This window comes from Peromyscus leucopus, chromosome 22 (genome assembly GCF_004664715.2).
Source record: "Peromyscus leucopus breed LL Stock chromosome 22, UCI_PerLeu_2.1, whole genome shotgun sequence".
Classification (NCBI taxonomy): domain Eukaryota; kingdom Metazoa; phylum Chordata; class Mammalia; order Rodentia; family Cricetidae; genus Peromyscus; species Peromyscus leucopus.
This window is the reverse complement of record NC_051081.1, coordinates 37,711,746-37,722,302: the sequence shown is the minus strand read 5'-3', so window position 1 is coordinate 37,722,302 and position 10,557 is coordinate 37,711,746.

Here is a 10,557-nt window from a genome sequence, read left to right as displayed (position 1 = left end):
ACCAACCTGCCTATTTATTCTTTAAGAATTTCACCATGCTGTTGTGAGCGACTGCCCACCAACCCCACCAATAGCCATCTTGGGGAATTCAGCTGCACCTCCTTGCAGAAGGATCCCTTCTGGGCTTGCTGACTGTTTACACTTAGAGGGGTGTGTGTGTGTGTGTGTGTGTGTGTGTGTGTGTGTGTGCGCGCGCGCGCGCGCGCTTGCGGGCGCATGCCATGCGTGCATGAGTGTGCCACAATCCATTCACCTGAATGAACATGGCCTTGGGGAAGGAGTGGAGCATATAGGCTGGGCGGGGTCAGGTGGGGGGATAGGGCGGAGGGGCTCCATCTATTCCTCGATGGGGAAACCTTCATCCCTTCCAGATAAGGGCTTAATGAGTGTGGTGTGGTGTGAGGAGGAACGCTCCTGTCCTTGTAAGTAACCCCTCACCTATGCGCTGAGGAACCCCAACAGACTCACTGGCTCCCCAAGTGAACTTTGCCAGAAGAGTTCCTCTGTTCGTTGTTGGGAACTTAGGAGAAGGGGTGGCCATTGATTACTTCTCTCCTTGAGAAGGAGATTTAGCAACACATCAATACAAGGTATTTTGTTAACAGGACCTTGTCTCAAAAAAAAAAAGTGCCAGTCTGGGTGTTCTGTTCTGGTGCAGGCCAGCAAACCCAATGCCTCCATGGGAAGTCTTTCCTGGGCTCCTACAGTGGGTATCTCTTGCTACCAGATTGTCAGATTCTGGTGGCCTTCAGCAAGGACCATTCCCCAAGGTGAGAGAGAAATGATGTTGTGCTTAGTAAGATCTCGACTCAGTAGCACTTCAGGCTGTGAAGTTGTCAGGATGAAAATAGAATTGCATGTGTCTGCCATAGCAAACGATTAGAAAAATCAAGCCAGAAGGTGAGGAGTGAAGGGTTCTTATGCATGGTTGTCTTACAATAATGACCACGGAAGGCTGAAAGGGTAGATGCTTGAACAAAGACCACCATAGCCTCAAACAAAAGACACTTTCTTCTTCTTCTTCTTCTTCTTCTTCTTCTTCTTCTTCTTCTTCTTCTTCTTCTTCTTCTTCTTCTTCTTCTTCTCCTCCTCCTCCTCCTCCTCCTCCTCCTCCTCCTCCTCCTCCTCCTTTGTTTGTTTTTTAAGACAGGGTTTCTCTGTGTAGCTTTGGCACCTTCCCTGGATCTCACTCTGTAGACCAGGCTGGCCTCAAACTCACAGAGATCTGCCTGCCTCTGCTTCCCGAGTGCTGGGATTAAAGGTATGTGCCAAAAGACACTTCTTTGGTGGTATGGTAGCATGTACTTTTGATTCCAGTTACTCAGAATGCTGAGGCAGGAGAATCATGAACTGGGGGGTCAGCCTGGACAACACAGCAAGCCTCCATCTGTGGGGGAAAAGAAGCATTTCTACAGGGCATCTGCTCCGGAACTACCTGTTCAACCTCTGAGTGAGGCCACTGTTATTAATCACTTTAACCAAGGATTATTGTTTCAAAATGTTCGATCCTGTGATGAACACATGTGCTCATATCCCCACCCCATCTCCTCTGTGTGTGTGTGTGTGTGTGTGTGTGTGTGTGTGTGTATGTGGTGGGGGAGGGTGGTGTGTGTGTGTGTGTGTGTGTGTGTGTGTGTGTATTTGGGTTGATGATAACTTATGAATCATACCACACATGAATAGAATGGGTCTTTTAACCTCAATTAACCTAACCTAGATAATCCCTTATGGATATGTTCAGAGATTTGTTTCCATGGTGACCTAAATCCCATAAAGTTGAAGTCTAGATTAATCGTCATATTTTAACCACAGGGCCTCACCTTACAACCTGTCAGTGCAGCCCTCTTACTACGGGGCTGTGCATGCTTAGGGGGGATGGGCTGGTGGGCCCATGTCATCCTCTTTGGTGTGCATGGGCTGCTCATTCTTCGTTTTCAGAATCTAATATTACACAAACTGGGCTCTTGAGGGGAGCCATGCGCCCTTGAAGTCTAGCAGAGTTGGGGAAGCTGTAATGACCATTTTCTCCCTGTTCTGCCTGTAGTTCTTGTGCTCAGGCAACCCCTCGTGCTTGTTGAGTTCTGGGCAGGAATATGGAAGAGCCAGGAGAGCTCTCTTCCGGGAAGATATATCATGTGTGGAGGAAGGAGTGGCCATCTTGGATCCTGCTCTGTGATGGTCATCGTGGTTGGTAGGAAGGCAGTACAGTCTTTGGGAGGGGCGGGGCTGGGGAGATGGACAGAGGCAGTCTTCAAAACTATGGATATGAGGGGGGAGAGAACCCGAGCCAAGGAGATAGGTCATAGGGCCTGATAGGATGGTGCTCACTTGTGCCTTGGGCAAGCAGTACCTAACGTCTTGCCCACCTTGGGAAATGGTCCTTGCTCAGAGGCAAGATATGCCCACTGTATGAGCTCCATGAAAGACTTCCCATGAGGTGCTGGATTTGCAAGTCTGAGCAACAACACCCAGATGTGCGAGCAGATTAAAAAAATTCTATTTGAGGCCGGGCGTTGGTGGCGCACGCCTTTAATCCCAGCACTCGGGAGGCAGAGCCAGGCGGATCTCTGAGAGTTCGAGGCCAGCCTGGGCTACCAAGTGAGCTCCAGGAAAGGCGCAAAGCTACACAGAGAAACCCTGTCTCGAAAAACCACAAAAAAAAAAAAAAAAAATTCTATTTGATGTGTCAGGGATGGGGATCTGAGAGGGGGTCAATACCTTGTCAAGACCACTTGACCCTAGGACTCTCAAGTCCGTGGGAGTGGCTATCTCAACTCCTCCTGAATGCCTCCAGTAGAAAGAGAAAAGGACAGAAGTGGAGAGGAGGAGCTGGCCAAAGCATCTGGTCTTCAAACAGAGGAGACCGCCACAGAGCAGTGGGTGGCCTGTGTGGCATCCCTCTGTGCTAGGGAGATTGTCTTATTTCCAGGTTTGCTGACTCCTGGCTAGATTAGTAGTAGGTCTGTGGAACTCTACCCCTTCTGGGATGATCCAGATTTTAGGGTTACCTGGTTATTTCCCAGTAGCTAGTTAAGTAAAGGTCTGTGTCCTAGAGTCCTCTTACCTCGGTCTTTTGCCCAGAAGTCCATCTGTCAGAATACACACTATCTCCTGGGGTAGGTTTAGGTGGTGGCCTCCAGAAACCCTGATCTGGACTTACATGCTTATCTGATGGGCAAGTGGGCTGGAAGGATTGATCTTTCCTAGGTTCCTAGGAGGCGTCCAGCAATTCCAAAGGTTCGGCCAAGTTCTGCTGTGTCACCTTGAGGCAGCAGTTTCTCTACTTGGGCAGCCAGGAGTCCAGGTGACTCACCATCTGGAACAGTACCATCTGGAAGAGCATGAGGCTTGACACTTTCCCCAGGGAAGCTACAGAGCTTCAGCAACCAGTTACATACTAGCTTTCCTGAGGCAGGACTGTCCCTGGCTCCTGGGTACTACGTGACTTCCCTCCATGGTACTGCTCCTTAAGGCTGATGAGGCAAAGCTCGGGACCCAGGACTCTAAGTCTTAGGAAGGCTCTTGGGGAAGGAGAGGGCTTCAAGCCAGGCAGAGGGCTTCTTCATCCTTCAGCCCCATCCTCTGTGGATTAACTACCTGCTTTGGTTCTCTCTTCCTGGATTACCAGTCCTCATGACTCAGAGCCTAAGGTTTTTCTTCTTAACTCAGAAGGTGATTTTCACCTTTTGAGTTTCAAATATACATAAAGCACTCCTCAGAATTTTGGTTTTTTTTCAAGACATAGTCTCTCTCTGTGTAGCCCTGGCTGTCCTGGAACTCACTATGTAGACCAGGCTGGCTTCTAACTCAGAGATCTGCCTATCTCTGCCTCCCAAGTGCTAGGATTAAAGGGGTGTGCCACCATACCCAGGAATTATATGCTCCTTCTCACATTTTGAAGTTGATTATCTAACTTTTTATATCTTAAATTTAATCAGTTTTAAAAGATAATGATTTCTAGTCATAGATACTGGTATTTTAGGTGAGAATGACATATTCAGGATGATATTCAGATGTACATACTGCATTTTAAACTCTTTATTGGGCTTTTAAATACATTAAGTGGAACCCAAATTTTAGAGCAATGTGATAATATATAATCACCCATTTAAAAAGACTCAAGCAACTTTTTCTTTACCAGTTAGAAATTTTACAATTTGCCTGGAGGTGGTGGCACACGCCTTTAATCCCAGCACTCAGGAGGCAGAGGCAGGCGGATCTCTGTGAGTTCGAGGCCAGCCTGGTCTACAGAGTGAGATCCAGGAGAGGCACCAAAACTACACAGAGAAACCCTGTCTCGAAAAACCAACCAAAAAAAAAGAAAGAAAGAAAGAAAGAAATTTTACAATTTTATTTTTCTTATAGTGCCCATATTCTTATTTTACTTTTCTCATAGAACCATATCCAGATACATTTTCTTCTTCACTGGTTATTCATAGCTTCAAAACTATGTGAATAAACCAATACCAATTAAATTATTTCCCATGACCACAGGCTAGCAAAGTCAATTTCTTCTAGAAATTTTAGTGAATTGAGTAATATTGTAATAGTCACAATTCAGTTCAAAATTTAGGAAGACAATTATTATTTTAAATGTTAATACTTATTAAACATGGAAAGTAAATTTTTATTGTAATGGCATCCCCCCCCCCATTCCCTTTTGGAGATAGCGTCTCACTATGTCGTCCTGGCTGGCCTGGGACTTGCTATGTAGACCAGGATAGCCTCAAACTCACAGAGATCTCTCTGCCTCTGCCTCCCATGTACTAGGATCAAAGGTGTGCATCACCACTCCCGGCCTGACCTCCATCTTTTAATGACAATTAGTAGGGCTGAATTGTTCTCAATACCTATTAACCCGTAGATGAATAGTTCTAGATGGGGGGAGGTTTAATATTGGTTCTCTTCCAAGCTCTGAGAAACCCAATTTACATAAATTAGAAAAGAAAGAAAAATTCACTATAGGAATGCCAGACACTTCTTTAAATACCTCTGAGTTATAAGATAAAAAATCCTAAAATTGAAAATGGTCATTGAGCGGGGTGGCGGGGGGGGGGGGGGGGGGGGGGGCCGCGGCGGCGGGTGCACACCTTTAATCCCAGCACTCGGGAGGCAGAGAACTCTGTGAGTTCGAGGCCAGCCTAGGCTACAGAGTGAGTTCCAGGACAGGCTCCAAAGCTACACAGAGAAACCCTGTCTCGAAAAACCAAAAAAAGAAAAAAAAAAAAAGAAAAAAAATGGTCATTGAAAATGGTCTTCAGAGGATGGAGAGATGGCTCAGCAGTTAAGAGCACTGACCGCTTTTCCAGAAGACCTGGGTTCAATTCCCAGCACCCACACCCAGCTCACAAAAACTGTCTTTAACTCCAAGATCTGACACCCTCACACAGACATACATGCAGGCAAAACACCAATGCACATAAAATAAAATTTAAAAAATTACTAGGAAAAAAAAAAAGGAAATGGTCTTCAATGCTCTGTTAGCTGGCAGTTTAGTGAAGCCTTCAATTTTGCTAATATTTGGAGACCACCCAGTCATTAAACAATTTGTTCCTAAGTTAGGAGTGTCATTTCAGCTCTTGAGTTTTAGAATTAGACAAAGCTTCTGAAGACTTATCAAATGGTTGTCATTGTATCTGATGTCTTGTCACTTAGAGACACCTTGCTTAGACCTACACACTCAGGAGGGATTCCAATACTAAAAATGTTAATTTTTAACACATTTTAACTCTGATAAAAGTCTCTGATAAAATTTATTTACTATACACGCTTTAAATATATTTTCAGGAACACCTAGGTGCCGCAGATTTAATTCATTTATGAAAACCATTTGTGGTATCCTTATTGGCAAAGCTGTTCCTCATTGTTAATAAAATATAAATCCCCTTCTCTAAGATTTTTTGGGTCTGGAGAGATGGCTCAACAGTTAAGAGCACTGGCTGTTCTTCCAGATGTTCTGAATTCAATTCCCAGTGAGCACAGGGTGGCTCACAACCATCCCTAATAAGATCTGGTGCCCTCTTCTGGTGTGCAGGTGTATATGCAGGCAGAACATTGTATACATAATAAATAATAAATAAAAAGAAAGGATTTTTCATTTCAAGTAATCATAATCACACATCTTGGGACAATCATCTTGCCTCTGAAATTCAAGAAACAATTGAGGGGGAAAATGTGAAGCCTTCATTTCCTAGATGAATTATGCTATAAAGATTTTCCCTAATTTTTAAAACATGTATGTATTTTACCTCATCTGTGTGAGTGGAACTGGAGTTCCAGGTGGCTGTGAGCCGCCACGTGGGTGCTGTGGTTCACTTGAACCCAGGTCCTCCGAGGAGCGGCCAGTGTTCTAAGCTGGTGAGCCAACTCCAGTCCACACAGAGGTGTTCACTGTGTCTCACGGATGCTTTTCTGCTTTACTCTCATGGGACTCCACGGCACAGATGATGCCTGTTTGCACCATGCAGGATGAGGAGGTTATTGTATCTAAAAGTACCTAGTGTCTTCCTTTCCTTTAGCACGGTGTGGTTTTTACTGTACACTAAGCCCCAAAGTGTGGTTTGGGATGGGCAAGATTGTGTCCTGGAGATGGGAGGTGGGATAGGAGAAAGGAAAGAAAAGAGATGTGACATGAGCCCTCAATCTCAGGGGCTTAGTTTTAGCAAAGTACATATAGGAGTTAAGAATCTCGGGCGGAGCTGAGTGTGGTGGCGCACGCCTTTAATCCCAGTAACTGGGGAGGCAGAGGCAGTCGGATCTCTCAGTTTGAGGCCAACCTGGGCTACAGAGGGAGTTCCGGAACAGCCAGGGATACAAAGAGAAACACTGTCTGGACCTCCCCCCACAGCCCCCCCCAAAAGAATCTGGGGTAGGGGAACCCTTTAATCTATGCATGCCATTGCGGGCCTTCCAAAATTATTGTGAACTACCATGATAGGAATATCCTTAGTTTGGAGACTCTTGTTTGAGAAGATCACAGGCTCTCTGGGCATTTCTACCAGTACTGTGCAGCTCCCCCAAAGGGTCACTTCTGTCTTTATACACCTGGACACAGTTGCAACTTTGTAAGGAGAGTTATAGGAAGTGCCCGGAGAGTCCTTCCCAAGCAGTGCAGTGGTCAAGTACCTAGGAAAGGCTGTCCGTTGGCTATCGGTGAACCACCAAGATGTTGCATGGTCACCCTTGCATGGCACTGTAGTTTAGGGTCAGCTCCTCTGTTTATCAGCCTAGGGGTAGGTACAGTCATCCTGAATTATACACTCCAGATGTTAGTGTGTTACATTATGAGGAGAAATCACTGAAGACTGAATCCCAAACCTGGAGGAAGATCTATGTAAACAGTCAAATAGGAGTATTATTGGTGATATTTTAAAAAAAAGTGGAAATAGCTGGGCGGTAGTGGCGCACGCCTTTAATCCCAGCACTTGGGAGGCAGAGCCAGGCGGATCTCTGTGAGTTCCAGCCCAGCGTGGTCTACAGAGTGAGTTCCAGGACAGGCACCAAAACTACACAGAGAAACTCTGTCTCGAAAAACCAAAAAAATAAAAAGGGGAAATAACTAAAGCGGCTAACAGAAGGATGTATATTTAAATCAAAGGATATGCAGTGATTTGGTAGTGTGGTTTTTTTTGAAGGAATTTTAGTGATATTCAAGAAATAACTCAATGCTAAATGAACATAGCAGATGACAGTTCTATGCACTGAGGAACCAGATAAGATTCAAACATACGGACATCGAAAGAGACTGGGTAAGAATGAAATCATCCATAGTGTTCATTCAGTGTGAAATTATGAGCAGCTTACTTTTCCCAAGTTTTTAATATTCTTTAATATTTTTGTATTCTAATAGATTAAGACTAAGTTAGGGTATTTATACGTATTTTTTATTTCAGGGGCACTGAGGCTGGACCTCAGGTCTTCTAGCATGCTAGGGAAGTGTTTTATCCCTAAGCTACACCCCCAACTTAAGTATTATAAAAGTGTTGTCTGTAATTACCGATGTCCTTTGAGAGGACGTGAGGAGAGCATCCCTCTCTTGGGGAATAGCCACACATACTGTTTTCCATCTGTCTTGAACTCCTCACCATTCTGCGCATGCCAGGAAGTGTCACGACTCTGACTGTCTGTCATATGCCATCCTTCACCCTGGCATGCGCTCTTCTATGCTTACTCTTTCAAACTCACTTCTAATGCCAGTTTTAGAGTCTCAGAAAACCCTAAGGGGGCTTCTTGGGACAGTCCGTGGCTCCAGGCTCTGTGCTCTGGGATTGTTTCATATCTGAACTTATGCAGGGTTGATCCCATGATCATATGCCTCACAAATCTGTGTACCCTACTAAATTGTGAACCTATCAGTGGTGGAGAAGATGAGGTATTTACTGTTGGTTCATTGCTACTTAGCATTTGGCAGGCTATTCAATATGAAAGAAATCAATCTGAAACTTAACCTCTTTCAAAAAACAAGCAATTAAATGGGTAAATGGTTTCGGCGGGAACATTGACCACTAAGAACAAATGTGTGACCCTTAGCAGCTACACTCAGAAAAAGACTGACGTTGGAAACTCTTTGAAAGGTTGTGGGATAAAACTTAAAAATGAGAGAATTTCATAAGCACCAAAAGATATTTTTCCCAGAATAGAGTGTCTTTGGGATTCAGAACACGGTGTCTTTCTGCCTGACAATGTCAAAACCGCAAAGGCCATAGGATTTGATTTGACTCTATCAAAGCTAGAAAGCTAGACCAAGCAACTATGTTGCTGATTGTGGCATAGAATATAGGAGACAAAACTAATGTAAAGAGCTCCACCACTTCCCCAGCCCCTGAAGTCTAAGGGTACCTCCCTGGGTACCAGGGCCTCTGTGTCCACTCACCATGTAATTGGGGTATCCCATCACAATGACTCACTCTCGAACCCAGTCCCAACCAGTCTGTTTGCATCCAGACACTTTGTTTAGAAGGGTCATATTTGAGACTAGGGGTTTCTTACAATATTTAGAGACCTGCTGCATGTCCCTCTGGTCCATGTAAAGTATACTGTAGAGGGACCTGGAAAACAGTGCATTCACTTAAATAATCATCATCCTTAAGGATCATGGCAATCCAATCTGGCCGAAGCCGAGTTAAGTTTGTATTCCCAGGCTCTCTCTTGGCCAAAGATCCAAACCATTTCCTCCCTAAAAGCAGTTCTGAAGTGTGCTCTGAAAGGTTCACTGAGGGTGTGTATTGGAGGGTGCACTGGAGGGAATACTGGAGGGTACACTGGAGGGTGCACTGGAGGGAATACTGGAGGGTGCACTGGAGGGAATACTGGAGGGTGCACTGGAGGGTGCACTGGAGGGTGCACTGGAGGGTGCACTGGAGGGTGCACTGGAGGGTGCACTGGAGGGAATCCTGGAGGGTGCACTGGAGGGAATACTGGAGGGTGCACTGGAGGGTGCACTGGAGGGAATCCTGGAGGGTGCACTGGAGGGAATCCTGGAGGGTGCACTGGAGGGAATCCTGGAGGGTGCAGTGGAGGGTGCACTGGAGGGTGCACTGGAGGGTGCACTGGAGGGTGTACTGGAGGGTGCACTGGAGGGAATACTGGAGGGTGTACTGGAGGGTGTACTGGAGGGTGCACTGGAGGGAATACTGGAGGGTGCACTGGAGGGTGCACTGGAGGGTGCACTGGAGGGTGCACTGGAGGGAATCCTGGAGGGTGCACTGGAGGGTGCACTGGAGGGTGCACTGGAGGGAATACTGGAGGGTGTACTGGAGGGTGCACTGGAGGGAATACTGGAGGGAATACTGGAGGGTGCACTGGAGGGTGCACTGGAGGGAATCCTGGAGGGTGCACTGGAGGGTGCACTGGAGGGTGCACTGGAGGGTATACTGGAGGGTGCACTGGAGGGTGCACTGGAGGGAATACTGGAGGGAATACTGGAGGGTGCACTGGAGGGTGCACTGGAGGGAATCCTGGAGGGTGCACTGGAGGGTGCACTGGAGGGTGCACTGGAGGGTGCACTGGAGGGTATACTGGAGGGTGCAGTGGAGGGTGCACTGGAGGGTGCACTGGAGGGTGCACTGGAGGGTTACTGGAGGCTGCACTGGAGGGTTACTGGAGGGTGCACTGGAGGGTGCACTGGAGGGTTACTGGAGGCTGCACTGGAGGGTTACTGGAGGGTGCACTGAATGGTCCACCAAAGGGCTCACTGACCAGCCTGGCCTGGGGCTGCTGTCGGAGAAAGGAAGGTGCTTCCTTGGCAGGAGTGGCTATGGCAGAACCCTAAATTATCAGAGTAAGTTCTCTCTCTTATTGTCCTGATCATCATGTAGCAGGTGGCCAATGGAAGAACCCTTTCTCAGAGAGGTTACTCAGTAGCCATTCTGCCTTATTAAGAGATGTAGACTCAGAAACAGCGAGAGAGGTGGTCAGAAATCTCCCGAGTTTGAGAAGGCCATTATAATGCCGAACAATATCCGATGCCTGAAGGGAGACAGTGAGTGTCCATCCAATACTCTGATTCATGGCCTATTATTGGGTGACCTTTGCATTGGCTCCCTGCCCCACAGGTCC